The 18,270-nt window shown below is 42.6% G+C and overlaps 1 protein-coding gene across 1 annotated transcript in view; it reads left to right on the forward strand.

Moving 5' to 3' along the window:
* Nucleotides 1–18,270, forward strand: part of NR3C2 (nuclear receptor subfamily 3 group C member 2) — a 290,543-nt gene that overhangs the window by 186,937 nt on the left and 85,336 nt on the right. The window lies entirely within an intron of this gene.

Raw genomic sequence — 18,270 nt, forward strand, 5'->3', positions numbered from 1 at the left:
GTTTCCTCACAGTCTTGCCTTTTTTTTTTTTTTTGCTCCTGATATGGTTTAGGCCTCCAGTTTCACTTCAGTTCTGGCTCATCCCCAGCTCTGTGGCAATAGTTTTCAGCAAATATGGCTTTGGTCATAAGGCTCTGGGCACCATCTGGGACTTAGCTTCTTGTGGGCCTGATCTATAACTTGATACCTATAAAGAACATGCCTGCGATTTTGAACACTAAATAATAGGTTCAAATAGCAGAGTGACCTGCAGGCAGGATACATACAGTATTTATCAGTAAGTAGGTCCATATCATGCTAATCTGTGGTCCCACAAAGCAAGGCTCTAGGTATATAATAGGTCCTCATTGATCTCCAGATCAATGAGTGGGAAACTTGTGTTTTAATATCGGATACCAGGGTCCCCTGTCAGCCAGTGTTGCTGGCTGAGTACATTGGGGGCATCCAGGTGTCTTTTGAAAACGCCACAGAGAGAGGAACTGTCCCCTGACCAGGGTTAAAAGCCATTGTCCATTGGTTGCCTCAGCATGGAGCCAGGATGCTTGGCTCCAAATCTTGACTCCTTGCTCCCTGTCTGTGTAGCCTTAAGACAAGTTACTAGTCTGCTCCAAGCTTCAATGTTCAATGTTCTCTTTTATGCTCTGGAGATATAAGAATATACTTCATAGGGTTGTTGTCATAGTTAAATAAGGTACTTAGCACAGTCTATGTCTGGTTATTGAACCAGAAAATGCTAAAGTCTCCTATTGTCTCTAAATCAGAGGCCAGATCTGGCCCACTGACTATTTTAGTATGGTCTGCAGGCTACGAGTGAAAAGGGGAGATGGAGGGGAATCCAAAGAAAAATAATAATTTGTGATACATGAAATTCACATTTCAGTGTCCATAAAGTTTTATTGAAACACAGCCATGCTCATTTCACCAGATCCTGGCAGAATGGAATAGTCATAACATAAACTGCATGTCTCACAAGGCCTCAGATGTTAACAGTTTGGCCCCTCTGCTGGAAGTCTGTCCGCCCCTGCTCTAGATCCTTCCGTGCAGCACTCAGAGCCAACCTGTCAATCGTCCACTCTCTCAAACAGGCTAAGGAATGAGGAAGGCCTTTCGCCTTGATGTCCTTGTTTCAGTTTGGGGGTGTGGATGCCCAGTGCTCCTTTTCTGGGGCTGGGGAAGGAAGCCCAAATTCAATAGCTCTTTTCATTCCGAGGTTGGGAGCCGGTCTTAGGTCGTGTGTGGCGTCACTGTGATTCCAGTGAACCAGGGTCTCCAACTTGTTTCTCTGTATCCAGCTGCCCCTGGGCACTCTCAGAGGCCCACGCGGCCTCCCTCAAGGCAGAGCAGCCCCCACAGTACAGCCCAGGGTGGGTACATGCCTCAAGGGCATTTAATAACATTTGCAGGTTACTGAACTGGAATGGTTTTCCAGAGCACCACGAGTCGATCTGAATGTTTTTTCCCAATACTCTGTGAAAGGCCAGCGGCACCGAGCCCTGCATCCCAAGGGCAGAGGGGACGCCTTGCAGAGACACACCTGCATTTCACATGTCCAGTTTTCCCATCTCCTACTCTGAACAGGGCTGGGTTCTCTTCCTGATGCCAGTTTCCAGGATTTGCTGTAAATACATAGGCATAAAAAAACCCCACAAATGCAGAAGGCCAGATTCCTGCCCGGCAGAGCTTTGGTGGTGGTGCCACTCCCTGCTCCAAGCCCCCGTGCAGCTGTTGAAGGTTGCCTGCAGCCCGGGCCCCACCTTGGCGCCCTGGTCCTTCCAAAGGGCTTATACTCATCTTCCCAGATTGAAATTCAACTTGCTAAGGTGTTTTGTTTGACCAATACAGATTTTGGGGGGGAGGGGAGTGTTGGAATGTTTGAATCCATTGGCTGCTTTATAAAGTCAGGAGATTTCATATAAAATCTAGATGCCCAGTCTCTTTTGAAGCAGTGGAAGAGATGGCATCCCCACCCGTGCATTCCCGAGTGCCAGCAATTGGCAAGCCCAGCGTAGCAGCTGTAGCAGCTGCTCCTCCTTGGAGCCAGGGCCTGTGTCTCCTGTAGTTTGTCTCACTGCACGGTCTCTGGGCCCAGCTTCCTTGAGTTTGCTCGCCTGACCTCTCCTAGGTATTGCTCAAGTGACCCTTCAGCAGAGTCTTCTCTACTCTGGCTTCTTAGTTATGGCCCATTTCCAGGTGTCCACCTGAAATCCACAGTGGTCACAGGGCCACTTGCATTTATTTTGACCTTAACTGCAACTTGGGAAATGGTTTGGTTTGGTTTGGGGATGCTGAAAAGACAATCCAAATTATAGAAAGTGGGTTCTTGGCTGTTCTATCACTCTCTGTCTCTCTGTATTCTGTATTTAGCTTTTCAAAGCAGAGCAAAGTAAAAACAGTCCAGACAATATGCGGGACTGACAATAGTAGGTCTTGCTTGGTTCAGGGCTCAACTTCGTAATCATGTGTTAATACTGAGCTGTTTACAAACCTACTCAGTGTTATATTTGGCACCTTAAATCTGTCTTTTTTCCAGCCTTTACAGTACTCTAGCAAGGTAGATTGTATTTTTGCAATTGTACAGAGGAAAAAACCAACCCATAGGAAGCGACATAACTTATGCCAAGTTACACAGCTAGTAACTTGAGTTTGACTTCAAACCCAGGTCTCCTGATTTAAAGTCTGGCCTCTCTCTGTTGTTATCTCCATGACCTTGGGTAAGCCCTATGTTGGAATGAGCTGTTTTCCTCCAGTTCTAAAATTATATAATTTTCTAAGTCAACAAATAACAGCCTTTTCTTCTATGAAGAGTAAATCTTTCCATTCCATAATTCAAGGTAATGTGTAAGATTCAAACTTCAGGGAGAACCATTTGTATCATTTTCCCCTGCCCTTTTTAGAGCTCAAATGGGGCTGTGCAAGGTGGAAAGAGTTCCACAGACAACCATGGTGAATGTAGTTTCATGCCATTTCTTTCTATGGCTTGACTAGATGAAAAGGAATCAGATTACAAGGATCTCATTTGCAGAAGTTCTAAGAACCTTGCATGCCCTATTGAAGAGGATTTGATTTTAACGTTAATCAGAATTCAATTTAAATTGTGTGTTTTTAGGCAGAACGGCCATCTGAAACATAATGTCTCCTTTTCTTTGACCATTAGATTGTATCGAGTACATGAGAAAGACCATATCCTTTAGAACTGGTGCATAATAATGTTCAGCTTTAATTTCTTATGGAATAAACATTCAATTCAGAGTACTATAAATATTAAAGTGGAAAACTGATTCTTTAGTAAGTCATCAAGTAACTCTAAGCCTCTGTAAGAATTCCCTCAGTTTGGGGGGTCAGTTTCTCGCCTTTTGACATTTCTTGGACTTAAGAATCATGTCTAATTTCTATTTTTTTCCTTTAGTTTGGCAACAAGATTCTCTTGACTAATGTTTTTTTACATTGTTTTATACTGACTTTACAGTAATTCCATCATTGTTGAATTTTATTACACACTTAATGATTTTTCTCAATCCTACATGCATACATAGCACGACTGTGCTATGCAGTCGTGTTGAGGCAGCTGTGGGGTGTGGTCTTGTCTGGCAGAAAGCATCTTCCCTTTCCTTTCTCAGTTTCAAGAAATTGCATCTGTCCCATAAAGTCTAGATAAAAGATGACGACTTCATCAAATCTTCTAGTCACTCCTGCTGTCGTTCCTTCTTCCTTGTCCATTTCTTTTTCCTCTCTGATCTCATACCATTTTTTTTTTCAGCTTTGTTAAGGTATAAATGACAAACAAAATTATACTGTAAAGATACAACATGGTAACTTGATACACACACACATTGTGAAGGGGATTCTCACCATCAAATTAACAAATCCATACCCTGACATGTTTAGTTTTTGGTTTGTTTGTTTTTTTCCCCCTTCGTGAGAACGCAAGTTCTACTCTCTTGGCATATTTTGTACAATATATATTACCAACTGTAATCTCCATGTTTTACATTAGATCACTGGACCTTATTTATCATGTAGTTGAAAGTTTGTACCCTTTACAAGCCCCTCTCTTTCTAACCCCCAGCCCCTAACAACCACCATCTTACTGTGCTTCTGAGTCCAGTTGCTTTTTTTATTCCACATTTAAATGGCATTTCACTTAAATGTGGAAGGCCACTTAAATGTGTTTAACTTTTCTTTGTGTGGTTTTTCACTTAGAATAATGCCTTTGGTTTATCCATGTTGTCACAAACAGTGGGATTTCTTTTTCAAGGCCAAGTAATATTCCCATGTTGGGCATGAGTGTGCACACACATCAAGGCAGTTGATATATACATGCATATATTTCACATATTCTTTGTCTTAAGTTCTTAAGTTGTTTCTATACCTTGGCTTGTGAACAATGCCGCTGTGAACATGGAGATACAGATATCTCTGCAAGATGATGATTTTATTTCTTTTGAGTATATCACCGGACATGGAGTTACTCGATCATATGGCAGTTCTGATTTCTTGAGGAACCTCCATTAGGCTTTCCATAGTAGCTGTCCCAGTGACATTCCTGCCAAAGTGCTCAAAGTGTCCTTCTCTCCCCATCCTGGGGGAGAATAACACTCGTGATCTTTGGTCTTTTGGATACTCACCATCAAATGGGTGAGAGCTTCGTTAGATTTTGTAGACCTTAAAATGCACTTGGCACATTTTATCAATGGGAATTGTATGTACTTACATGAACTCCTTGTGAGCAGCGATTTATTTTTTTAGACCCCTTTGTACACTTAATACACAGTGATGCCTGCCACACTGTAGGTGCTTATAAAGACACAGAGGCTGAACCCATGTGATTCAAAAATACTTTTGTTTTCTCACAATCATTTTGTATCATAGGCTCAACGTGGGACTAAATGAGCATCTATTTCTTTAAATCTCATTGCAGACCACTAACAATAGTCAGTTTTGTTTAAATTATCTTTCTGTTCAACCGAACTCCTCATTCACATTCACCAATTTTCTGGACCCTCATGTATTTTTTGCCTTGTAATTTGGTGACATGATGACAAATATCTCCTCTGGGGCAAGATTGTGAACTGCTCTTTTCTGCATTAAGAGGAATGGGAGGAGATCACAGCTCACAGACTAGGTTTGCTGCATCAGGTGAGAACCCAAGGAAGGCACCCCCACCCCAGGCACTGCCCTGCTGCTACACAAGCGCACTGTGCACTTTACCTCTGAGAGTAAGGGCACAACTGTCTAGGCCATATGCATTTGCCACTTACCGTGGACCAGGCCCGCAGGCTTCATTGATGCTTACAGCTGGCTCCCTACCTCGGCAGTGTTCGGGCATGGGTATGAGGATGTGGCATGCAAGCACTCAGCCTTCATGTAGGACAGCAAGCAAGAACTGCAGGCCAGAGCTTACTGGGGTAACGAGAATATGAAGTGTGAGACATTTTTATCGTATCTTGTATCCTCACCCATCTTCATTAAGAGAATATAATGTTTGGGACCCAACTCGTAATGCTTCTCCACTAACATTAGCTGGATGCCTGAGGTTCAAATAAAGCATGAGGGTATTTCAAAGAGAGGAGATATTTCTGTCCAAGGTCAGAGGAGATTTTGCACTATGCTGAGGCTTAGTAGAGGCCTTAGATATGTTTAGAGAAGATGTGTAAGTGCTCCCACCCAAGTTTCCAGAGAGGGGGAATGGGCTGATGATAATACCCTAGTCCCCATCGCATAAATATTTATGGAGAAAAATCTTTACTTGATGGCTGATTCTTATTATGGATAATAAAACTAAGTCCCCCAGAAAACTGAATTAGTCCAGTTCTGCAAGCTCTGCTGGTATCAAGAGAATGCCATCTACCTTATTTTGACAGATGGAATTCAGAGTTGGGAAAAATGAGGCTATTTTTGGCCCACAAGCTGTATTTTGTTTATCGCCATCCTGCTTCATACAGACACATCATCTCAAGTAACTTGATCTAAGGTGTTAACCACAGAGTACCTCTTTCTTTAAAATTCTTCCAGCAAAACCACAGCTTATCAAGTGGAATAATCTCTATGTTTTCTCTGACTTAAAATACTGCTTCTAGACCTCTTGCCAACACATTTTAACAGTTTCATAATTATAACATGAAGATAAATATGTAAATAAAAAGGCCTCCTTAAAAACTTTCAGGACTGTAGTGAACAGAGGGGAGAAAGAAGAGGGAGTGAATTTTCCATTTCTGCATTTTATTATCTTGTAATACCTAATGAAAAATGCTACAAATTTTTTAGAACATTGCTTCAAGCTTGTCGTGTGATCTCTATTTAAGTTTCAGCACTATTACAGCTATTTAAAATATGTGGATGAATAGCTATCTGTGCACATATGTACATAATCTTATTTTTGTTTTTATTTATCTCCTGGAGCACTTTCCTTAGAAGTTGTTTTTTTGGTTTTTGTTTTTAAGTAATTTCCCTTATCTTTGACTGCTTTTTTCATCAAAGGCCACAGTGGCTGCTTCTGAATTCTTTTAACTAATTTGCAATTCTAAGACTCTTACATGGAATAAGGATGGTGATTACAGCTCCCTCTCCAACCTTTAGCAATTTGCTCTTGCTTTGCCTTAACCTGTTATACTGTGCATTTCTACAGGGCCAGGTAAAGCCTCATTGCCCTGCTTACTGCCTGTTCGTTCTAATGATGGCTTTCTGTCTTTCTCTCATCTGTCCCTCTTTCCAGGACCACAAAGGCAAAGTGTTAGTGGAACAGAGAGACTACAGAGAACATCTCACCCCAATTCTATGTTTATAGCTAAGAGAAGGGCCTGAGAAAGGCTATTTCATGACCAAGATTTACAGATTGCAGAGCAGTTCATAAAGCTTTTAACATGTTAAAGTGATGATGTGTTGGCACTTGTGGATAGAACAGGTCAATACATCGCCACTTTGTCATAATTCTGGATTTCTTCATAATCCTTCTTAGGGAAAGTAAGAATGTGACCTAGTGTGGAAGGGACAGACCAACCCCCAGTCACAGTCCAGGCAAATGTTTGTCATGAGCCCTCAGATCATGGAGCAGAGGGATGTTGTAAGACTAAGACTCCAGGTAGATCATGGGCAGGTTGGAAATTTTACCCATGTCTGTGGAGCTTACACCACATTGTAAGGGAGCAAGAGGAAGAATAGGGACTAGTAAGCACCCCCAGGAATGTCAGACAGATGTCTGGGAAGACAGCGTGGTTGGGGCCCAAGTCCAAGGTCTAATCCTGCTCCAACCCCAGCTCTCCCCCACTTTGGGAGGATGCATACGAGCACTGACAAGTTTGGAAGCCAGTTAGCTTTATTATAATTCACTTGGCTGCATCCTGACCCCCCTGGAGAGGATACTAGAAACCCAGAATGATCAGGCACCACATCTCAGCAGGCAGGCCTGTCTGTTACCTTCACTCTCTGTTAGCAAAACGGGACTGCCCTCTAGAAGCTGATCCATCCAGACCTTTCTGTAAGGAGAAGAGGACATGGAGTGGAAGAGCTTTGCAGAAGTGTGACCTGGGACCCAGAGGGAAAAGTCAGCCTGGGAAACTGGCCCAGTGGGAACATTATGCACAAGAATTTTTGTTGCAAACATCACAATTTCTGAAACATCTCTACTGGAATAATTGGAGAAAAAGGACTGGCTGGCTTGGAATTTAAAGAGAGACATCCACTCTGTCTTGCCAAGCTAAGCAGGTACATCCAGGGCTCTGGTTTCATCTCAAGCACACGCGTTTTCTGCTTTCTCTGATACCACGACGGGACCCAGGAGGTAGAAGTCAACCAGGTTGAGCTCCGAAATCAGGAAGTCGTGGCCTATTTGCAAGGAGGACCGGAAGTAAATATAAGAATGGCTCCTGCTTCCCTCACTTCGGTAGTGACTGGATGTGAAAACAGTTAAAATGGGGAAGACACTCGGGGCTGGCGAGTACACGTGAAAGTTGTGTCTCCTGCCCACCCTCCTCTGCTGGAATTACCTGGATTCTGAACTGGACCAGCCCCATCACCCCTTCCAGGTGACCTCCCTAGATTCGGAAGTATTGCTGGAACAAACAGCCTGAAACCCAAGTTAGACCTGGACTGCCCACCCCATGCCTGAAGAAGCTTCCTGTCTGGACCACACGCCATGTGGAGCAAGTCTGCAAGGCGCGTTCAGTTCCTCCACATACACCTCCACACCATGCCCACCTGGTCCTAAACACATAATGTCTTTTGGCAACCTTCAATTTTATAACACGTTGTTTCTCTAGTTCAGAAACTCCTTTGACTCTCTTTTACCCATCGACAGTCCTCAAGATGCAGGCCTACTGTTCCTACCTCTGGGAAACCTTTTCTTACTTCCCTGGCAAAGATCACTACTTCCTCTTCTGGGCCCCGGCTCAATTCGGTGCTGCACGTGCTCCCAAGATTTGCTATAGTTAGGAGCATCTTCTTCCCCAGACCCAGATCACAAGCCCCTCAAGGATTAGGATTCTGGGCTGATCACAATAACTGGCATGGAATAGCCACCCATTAATTATTTGTTGAATAATCAGTGAAAGAATAAGCGCATATATTGAATTAATCATGCCTAACTTATACCGATGTTTACTGTGGTTAAAAACATGTGTGCTAGGAAACCTCTGGAAGGATGCAGAGATATTGGTAACACTGAGAAAGAGAACTGGGTAGTGAGTGGATAAGGAGAAAGTTTTTGACTTATGCCCCGTATGTTCTTTAATTTTGTACTATGGGGGTGTATTCTGTCATATATTCAAAGCCAATCTCATTTTGTATGTCTCTGTGTCAACAAAACAATCTCCTATCAATGATTGCAGAATTTCTTTTCTAGCAAAAACTTAGGTTGCCAATAGAAGTATATGATAGAATTGTCCCCTGTTAGTAATATAGCTCTGAGTTTCATTTGGGCTTCAAGCTATAAAAGTGTTTAGAAACTACTGGACTATGCCTGAGATAGCAAATAAGGACCCACTGAGCTGTGTGGAGATCATCAAATCTTACCAAGTAGTTTGAAGCCACAGTGGCTGAGCAAAGAGTCCCTTCTCTCTGCCTCTTGAAATCCCAGGGGATTAAATGGTTGAGCAAAAATGAATGAAATATGGTTATTAAGAACCCAACACCCAGGATTTCTCAATTCCTGAAGAGCTGTGCACACGTCTGCTTCAAATCTGGAGTTTATACCCCTGGATCAGACAAAATGCAGTGGGTCAGGGGGTTTATCAGTTCGCATCCTAATGTGTGGTCAGGATGCACCTTAGACGCATAAATTAAGTGTTCGTAAATTCATGCAGTTTCCTTTTCCAAGTGTCAGAGAACTGATGTTTAGAGTACGTGTCATCCTGCGTACTGTCTAAAGGCTTGTTACTGCAAAGATTCTGCTTCTGTTCCATTCTACCTCCCAAGTATAAATATCTTAAGGATACGTCTCGTGTTACAGAGCCACAGAGACAGTGAGCACCGTCGTGTATAAGCCCCAGACATGAGTCCAGCCTCTCAGAGTGTGTTTCCATCCACAAAATGGGAATAATAAAGCCAACCTCCAGGCAGCACCACCCCTGGGATTTTTTTTAATTAAGAATTAAATTATATGATTGGTAAAGCACTTGCCATTTGATAGGAATTCAATAAAAGTTAGTTTCTAGCCCACTGCCCTGAATACCTTATTAGTTTATCTAGATAACAGGTGTTTCACATAGTGAAGTACAACTATGTGAAATTCCTACTATTAAATGTATGTAGGATGTTAAGTTGCTCCTCCCCCCGAGAAAAAAATGTTCCTTGTTCCTTGTCAATAACCTGCTCTCATTGCACATCATGATAAATGGTTCTCAAGGTTAAAAGCATCCAGCGCTTGATTTTTGTCAATGCTCTTTTCTTTAGCTTTTACTTAAGTATGCAGAGTGCCTAAAGTTTAATGCATGATACTTAGAAGGTCTATTTTTTAATTAAAAACTAACACCGTTCCCACTGAGAAGAATGTTTATCTGGGAATTTTGTGCTTACCCAGAGAAGGACTCTGGAAACACCCCGGGGGGGGGGGGGGGGAAAGAAGCCCAATCTGACTGCTCAGTGAAAATCTTAGAATCCCAAAAACATAACTTCAAAAGATTTCTGTTTAAAGGTGGCACAGGCAACCTATACTTATTTCTCAAGTGAGTTGCTTTTTTCCCCCCCTGGCATTTTGAAGCATGTTAATCCAGGCGCTCTCATAAACCTCAGCGGCAGGGGATTGCTGTTCATTGGTTTCTTACGGGCAGACCGAACTGGTTTAAACTGAGCAGAGGAAGTTAATTATCCAATGTTTTAGTTGGCTCCGACAATGAATAACCAGTTCTTGTCGGACACTGTCTTACTCACCCTGCAACAGTATGAGAGGTGGGGAGGTGAGATGAGAAATCGCCCATCAGAATCTGCAATGAGAGAATTTGCAGGGACTGCCCTAATCTGTTTCCCAGGTTGTTCGAGCCAGTTTCAAGAGCAGTTAAACAAGGTTATGTAAGTGACATGTGATGGAGCCCAAAATAGTGACTGCAAACACAGGCTGCTGTTGCTGGGCAGTTGTCAACTGCTTAAAAAAAAATCCTCCAGCAGGACAACAAACAGACCTTTAAACATGAAAAAGATTGAAGCAAAAAATGAGTTTTCAAAGGGAGTTGGTGAAGTTGCCCTTCTGAATGGGGACGCATTTTTGGATAAGGAAGCTTACGTTGTATGTAAGGTCTGGTTGTTTGAGTTTCCGTGGAAGGATCTTGAAGTGAGGAGGACTCTAAAAGTTTGCTTTCCTGCTCGAGCAGAGATCCCTGTGGTATGGGCAAGCGACAACCAAACCAGCAGATTCGCCTGTAACAGTGTTGAGTTACGTATCTTTCAGGGCATGGTACATATTGAACTATTTTAGTTACTGTCCCTTTTAGTGAGAAGCTCTTGTAGCTTCAAGGTGTGAAAAAGAAAATTGCACTTCACAGGACATGGTAAGCAGGAAAATAAGGCTTGAAAAGAAAGCAGGATTGTGGTGAAATGTCTTCGACGGATTATGTTTTTAAAGGAAAACAAAAACACCAACAGAAAAGGGTTTAAAGTATGTCTGCACTGTCATCAAGAGGTTTGCACCCAGCATTTGCATTCCCACAGCAACCACATCCTCTGGGTGCCCTGCCTTGTCACAAGCTGCAGATCTGGGAAATTGGAACTCTGGGAGCAAGAGACCGGGGAGCAGGAGAGGCCCCCCCTGGGCTGTGTTGCTGGAGTCAGCCTCGGAACCTTCCTTGCCTGTGTCCCAATTACAGACCTGAGCCTCAGCAACTCTAGTACCAGGCTCGCTCTTGATCTCTTAAGGGACCTGTGAAATAGCCCCTCACTTCCCCACCCATATTCTGGACAAATTGAGAAATAAAACAAGAGCAGCTGGTGAAAATGTTAGCTTTGTTTGGTAAATAAGTGGAAGTTTATGGCTTAGTGGTAAAAGCCAGGAAAAAAAAAAAAAGGCAGGGGGAATGCTTTCTGACCCCAGGAATGAGCCCAGGTGCAGGCAGTACTAGTGAGCCAGATGCCCCCCCCCCAAACTAGAAGCTGCACCTGTTCCTTGGGGAGTTCAACCCCAAGAAGGAAGAGAATCGAGCAAAGGAGGCAGATTTATTCTTTAGACTCGGGGACTGAGAGAGGACTGAGGTGTGGCATCCCTGGAGCTGCCTCCAACTGGATGAAAATTGTGGGGGAGGCGGGGGGGAATCCGCCTGGCAGAAATGTTCCCCTCCAGGAGGCTGGATCTGAAACCCCAGACACAGCTGCTTCAGGAGTGTAAGGAAGGACCTGGGGGGTGCGAACGGGGGCAGCTGTCCGCTTTCAGCATTTCCTTATTTGTCACAGTCTCATGTGTAGAGAGTTGTGCTCTGGACATGTGAGGTTAAGTCTGTTTTTCAAAACATGCAACTTCAGGCATTCTGTTGAGACGAGGATCACTTTAACCTCCCACCTGAGTAAGTGCCTGCTCCTAAGGGCAAGTTCAGCCACCTCCTTCTCAGTGCACTGTCTTTAAAGATTCTAAAAGGTGTTTGTAGGTTTCACTGTGGATTTAGAACTTCTAGAACATAGAACTTTCCTCATCTAGTTTTGTCTGAAATGGCAGCCTTTGACTTGATACCAGACAACTGATGTGGTGATGAGCCGAACCGATGGCTCCGCTTCCAAATGGATAAAGGAGGTGACATATAGTTCCAGAGGTAGACAGAGGAGCAGAGTATTGCTGGAAGCTTGAGAAAGGTGTATGCATCTCAGTACTACTGAATATGAAATCAGTGGAGCCAGAAGAAAGCAGAAATAAGACTCCTTCCTAAGGTAAAAAGGAAAAAAAAAAAAAAAACCAGCAATGGGGCAAATGTGCCACCAGAGAGAGCTGCCACAGCCCAGGCTGAACCTCAGCCAAGGTCAGCAGAGCCCAGGCCTGCACCCAGCCAAGGTCAGCACAGCCTAGGGCTGAACCCTGCCAAGGTCAGCAGGTGGGGCATGCAGACTGCAAGTGGCACCACCCTGAGCTTTTAACATGCCTCCAAGGGTGGTCTTTGTGCTTTAGGGCCCACCTGTATGAGTATTGCAAGTGTAGAGAGGACCAGTCCTCTGCAGCTTCCTGTCTTGTTAAAATAAGCCACAAAATATATTGTCTTTCACACTAATAGTGATAACAATAATAAAAACAGCAATAAAAATAACAACCCAGTGTTATGGGATCCATGCTCTGACCCCAGCTCTGCTGCCTTTCCTGAAATGGCATTAAGTCTTGCTGATAAGCACATTTGACTCCGCTCACCTGCTCACCTTCCCTCCTGTGCCCGTGGCTTGGTGCCACTTTGAATAGGGACCCAGAAGTTTCAGACTTGGAGGCGTAGGTAGTGAAGGACTCTGGAAGACCCCATCAGAAGGATGAGGTAATCCTACTGAGGGTTCAGAGGGATCACCAGCAGGCTCTGTGGCAGGTGGAGGCGGAATTTCTCCAGAAGCGGGTCTCATCCCCCACTCAGATGTAATCACTTTCTTCGTTATGGGATTCAGCCCCACATGATTTATCTCAATCATTTAAATTTCCTCAGCCTCACCCGCTGCCTAGAATGTAAGGCCTTGGAAGGAATGAACTGTGTTAATTAACTCTTTATCATTTGCTTTAAAAAATTTTGCCAAATGGAGTTTAATGACTATCTGGGGACACATATAAAATCCCAGAACCTGGGTCCTTAAAATACCTGCTCACCCTGCCTGCTCATCCTCTGGGGTGCCCTCTCCCTCCAGGCTCTTGGCAGATTGGAATTCAGCCTCCCAGGTTCCCCTTCCGCTCTGCCCTGAACAGCAGGCTGCTTACTGTCAAGAGTTTTGATATTAAATAATACTAGAAAACGGGGAACATGAGCAACAATGCAAAGAAGTCATAGCTTTCCAGAATCTTGCACCACTGTGGCAGCCCCCTCCTCTAGAACCTTTAGTGGAGCTGCAAACATCCAGGCGGCTTGTGTGTTTACCCTAAGGGTCCAGTTTCCTTCTCTCACACCCTCGCAGGCTTTAGGGAAAGTTGGGGCTTGAAGACAACATCAGGGCTGAGTAGTATTTGTCTTGTCTCAAGTGGCCCTTTTCATGGAGAGCCTTCCTACCTTGGGGTGATACTGTGCTCCCGCAGGAAGTTCTTCACTCACTTCTACTTCATCAAGAGCTGACTGTTTGTTCTTTGGGTTTTCTCACACTACATAATTTTTTTAAAAGATTTATTTATTTTGTACTAGAACCGGGGTACAGGCCAGATGTGCAGGATGGTGAGAGGATTCACCAGAGACAGCGGGGAGCAGAACAGGCAGACTGACAAAACACACTGCTGAGGGGAGCAGCGGGCAGCAGGAGAGGTCTGCGCACCATGTGGGACCCTTGCCGGTGGCCGGGAATCGAACCGGCGCTGCAGAGGCTACGGGCAGCTTCACAGCCAGTCCTCAACCACTGCGCCACCAGGGGAGGCCCTCATACTATATACTTTTGAAAAGACTGAGCTAGTCAAATAAATAAGAGATGATAGAATCACTGAATCACTATCACCTTTTTTATTTTTCTGAGTGCTAACTTCAGGCCAGGCTTTGTGCTTCTTGCTTTCCAGGTGTAAGGGCAGGACAGGACACAGTGCAGGTTTTCCGATCCCATGCAGACCAGGTAAAGGAGGAGTCAGAGTCCTCAGTGGTTTTGCAGGTCTTTTATTGGGGTTTAGCAGGTACGTGCAAGGCAGGGGTGCTGGCTGGGGGGGCGGGGGCTGGGAGGCTAGCAGACCTCCCAGCCCCCAGCAAGTCTTCACTCTATCTGGGCTCTCTAGCGTTCGTTCTGCTACTTCTCGGCTTCTCTTTCAGCTTCTGCTTCGGCTTCTACTGCTGCTGCTGCTACTGCTGCTGCTGGCGTCCCCGTGACGCCGCCCTTAAAAGCACAGTCTCAGCCCAGGTGAATCCCATCTACCTATGCCCACACCCTATTCCAGGTTCCCCTCCATCAGGCATGCATTCAGGACAAGGATCCATCATCTATCCTGATGGCGGGAGGGCAGAAAAGCCTGATATTTTCTTTACCCTACACCAGGTATTCATTCAACCCATCCAGCACCCTACAAAGTCAGCATTATTATGTCTGCTTCATGGAGCAGGAAACTGAGGCTCAGGAGCCTTAAGCAACTTGACCAAGAATCTCAGCTTTCCTCCTGAGAGAGGATTGTTACTCAGCTGGATTTGGCTTCCAAAACCACCGGCTCTTCTCACTGCCCTTCTGCACCTCCACCTTCGAGTCATACATCTTCCCTCCTCTGTGCTAGTATCACTGATGCTTCAGGGCAAGAGCCACGTGCCACCCCATCTGTATTTTCTCACTGGGGACCAGCCCAAGTACAATAAAACATTGGTTTTTGACTTCAAAGTCATTGAACACTTTTCAAGATAGTGTTTATTGAGTTCAATAACTTCTAAAACAGTGAAGTTAACTTTTAAACACTTACTGAATTACTCTACACTTCAAAGCAATACCACAATATAATAGAAAAAAGTGATAGTTTTATTTTTTTATTTTTGAACTTTTATTTACTTCCTTTTTTTTAGCACATAGGCATCCTCTCTTTGATTTCAGTACTTCTGGGGTTCCTGTTCGTCTGTGATTTATATAACACATACAGTAATTGACCTGAGCCTCTGCCCCATCCAGATTTGTTTCACCCTGGCAGTTTTCTGTTATCTAGAATGACTGTGTTTTCTCTATAGCTGCCACTCCCTCAACCAGAAGTTACGTTGAGCTAGAGGGCATTCACGGATGGGTAACTAAAGTCTTCCAAGTCCGACTGGACAGATTTTCATTCTTAAAACCAGATGCTTTTACAGTCTGGATTTGCCATAAAAAAACTAAAAATGGAAATGCTGTATGACCCAGCCATCCCACTTAGGATCATCTGTCGAAAGAACATGAAGTCATCAACTCAAAAAAAAAAAAACCCAAAAAAAAACTGGGCTCTCTACATGTTTACCAATAACTGTGAGTTCGTTCATTCTTTCAACATTTATTCAGTATCAGCTGCGTGCCCAGAAGTATGCATTTTGTAGCCTCTGCTTTCTCAATTAGCTTCTAGACTAATTCCCCACAGTGTCCAGTGGCACACCATGTGCTTGGGGATGGATGCTCACCAGTGTGCACAAAAGTTTTATTTTAAAGGGATATTTTTGAAATCTTCATATCGTATTTACTAAAAGCTTTTATTTACCTCCATATTGTGGAAACATGATTTTTTCCCTTTCAGTATCTGCTAGAATGGTTATTAACTGTAAGACAGAAATTTCTCTTAATTTTTAAGAGCAAAAATAATTATCCATAAGAGATCAGGAAAAAGACTGATTATAATAAAGTAAAAATCAAAATCAACAGGCAACTATAAACCAGAGACACACTACAGGAGGGGGAGAAGGGAGTAGGATCAAAACAAGGGGGGGGTGGGAATTTTACAGGGACTATAACCAAGATGAAAATGCTTATATTGTACAAAAATGAAAAATGATATAAAAATATATAAAATAAAATGTAAAAAAAATAATTATCACTTTGAAAATAATGAGCCATTTTCCCTATTGGCTTTTGTTTCCAAGTTTTGGCACAGATTTCTGCACATATTCGTATTGGTATCCGACATTGATGATAGGTTATAGGATTTGGGATTTGATGGGTGGCTCACTAGATTACATTCATTATTGAAATATTCCATGGATGTTTATTTTCTTCTAGAGGGAAATGTATAGCTTCTCATAATATTCTGAAAATTTTTGTTATTTGTGCAGAGGGCCCTCAACTTTATAGAAATTAACAACCAAAAAAATAATAACCTATAACCTTAAAACATAATGGTGTTCTAAACCAACATTACCTCAATTTAAAAATAAAAACAACCAAGGAATAATGGTTTCATGCTTCTGAGAGGAGCTGCTGTGGAGACTGGACCTCATGCTCTCATTTCATGGAGCTGTTCCCCACTGACTTCCTGTCTATTTCCAGATCTTTGCCTTCTGCCCACAAAGTAAGATGCCAGTTCCTGCCCCCTTGTGGTTCGGTGGGATCATTGGACTAAGTCTGAGCAATGAGGAGGAATTTGTTCCCTCTGGGCTGGAACATTAGATTTCCTAGATTCTACAGCACCTTTCCTCCAAGGCTCACTGCAGTCCCTAGGTAGCTCTTCCGTCAGCCTGTGGCCCAGGGTGAGGAGACATGAAATAGAGTCTCAGCCTGTCGGCTAAGTGGCTCCTTCAGTCCAGCTTTACAAAGAACCAAATTTGGATTTTGTTGGTTTTTCCCTATCACTTGTCTTTTTCTGTTGTCATTGATTTCTGTGTTATTTATTCTGTTGACTTAGGTTTAGTCTCTTTTTTTTTCTGACTGCTTAAGATAGAATCTTCAATCATCAATTGTATACTTTTCTTCTTTTCTAATATAAATACATAAAACTAAAAAAGTATCCTGTGATTAGTTCTTTACTTGTATATCACAAGTTTTGGTATATTGTTTTCATCAGCACTCAATTTGAAATATTCAGTCATTTCTCTCTGATTTTTTCTTTGAACCATAAATCATTTAGCAGTGTACTGATTAATATTCATATAAGTGGTGCTTTTCTGGATATCTTTTTTATTTCTAATTTAATTATTTTATGAGCAGAGAACAGATTGTGCATAATTTCAATCCTTTTAGAATTTAAGACTTGGTTTATAGCTCAGGACGTGGTCTAGCTCAGTAAATTTTCCATGTGTACTTGAAGAACACGTTTTGTGCAGTTGTGTGACCTAAGTGTTAATTGGGTCAAGGTGTTTGGTCATACTGCTCACTGTGTTCAAACTGATTTCTATATAGTGATTGCTCTATAGGATGTTGAGGGGGATTTTTATATCTTCAACCATGATTTTGAATTTATCTTTTTTCCATTTTATTCTGTCCATTATTACCTGTGTTTTGAAGCTCTGCTACTAAATGAATTTTTATTTAAAAGGTTGTATCTCAATGTAATCATTATAAAATGACTATCTCTATCTTTGTTGATGTCTGGCCTTAAAGTCCACTTTGTCTGACTTTAATATAACCACATCAGCTTTTTTATGCCTATGTTATGATTTATATCTTTTAAACTTTAGCATGTCTGTACCTTTATATTTAATATGCATCATAACACACATAATGGGATTTAATTTTTAAATCTAGATTACCATCTTTGACTTTTAATTGGAGTGTTTAGACCATTTACATTTAAAGTAACTATTGCTATACTTGGGTATATGGGTATCTGTTATCAAGGTGTTTGTTTCCCTTTTGTTCCTGTTGTATTCCCTTGTTTTTCCTTTTTTTTCCTCTTTTGGGTTGAGTATTTTTCCTTTTTTTGGCTGAGTATTTTTTTACTATGCCATTTGATATCTCCATTACTGTTGAGCAAATTTCACAGTGTAATTGTAGTAGTTGCTTTATGGCACTATTTCTCAGATATTACATAACCTGAAGAGTTGTATAATTGGTATATAATTGATTGGTAGCCTGGAATGGTCCTGTGAACTTAAATTTCTGATAACTTCTTAGGTGGTGCTGATACGCTTATGCAGAGACTATGCTGTGAGAATTATTGCTTTAGGGATTACAGATGTACTCTTACACAGTCTACCCTGAATTAATTTATACTATTTCAAATACAATGCAGGGAACTTACAGCATACAATTTCATTTATATCCCTCCCTATTCTCTGT

This window comes from Talpa occidentalis, unplaced genomic scaffold (genome assembly GCF_014898055.3).
Source record: "Talpa occidentalis isolate TD23 unplaced genomic scaffold, MPIMG_talOcc4v2.1 talOcc4.8, whole genome shotgun sequence".
Taxonomy (NCBI): domain Eukaryota; kingdom Metazoa; phylum Chordata; class Mammalia; order Eulipotyphla; family Talpidae; genus Talpa; species Talpa occidentalis.